This window comes from Rhincodon typus, chromosome 9, assembly GCF_021869965.1.
Source record: "Rhincodon typus isolate 14 chromosome 9, sRhiTyp1.1, whole genome shotgun sequence".
Classification (NCBI taxonomy): Eukaryota; Metazoa; Chordata; class Chondrichthyes; order Orectolobiformes; family Rhincodontidae; genus Rhincodon; species Rhincodon typus.
This window is the reverse complement of record NC_063340.1, coordinates 6,070,509-6,070,757: the sequence shown is the minus strand read 5'-3', so window position 1 is coordinate 6,070,757 and position 249 is coordinate 6,070,509.

Below are 249 nucleotides of genomic sequence, written 5' to 3'. Positions count from 1 at the left end.
GAGCTCTGTGGCGGAGCTGTACTCTCTGTGGCGGAGCTGTACTCACTGAGCTCTGTAGCGGAGCTGTGTTCACTGCGCTCCGTGGCGGAGCTGTGCTCGCTGGGCTCTGCGGCGGAGCTGCGCTCGCTGCGCTCTGTGGCGGAGCTGTGCTCACTGAGCTCTGTGGCGGAGCTGTACTCTGCGTGGCGGAGCTGTGCTCGCTGGGCTCTGTGGCGGAGCTGTACTCACTGGGCTCTGTGGCGGAGCTGT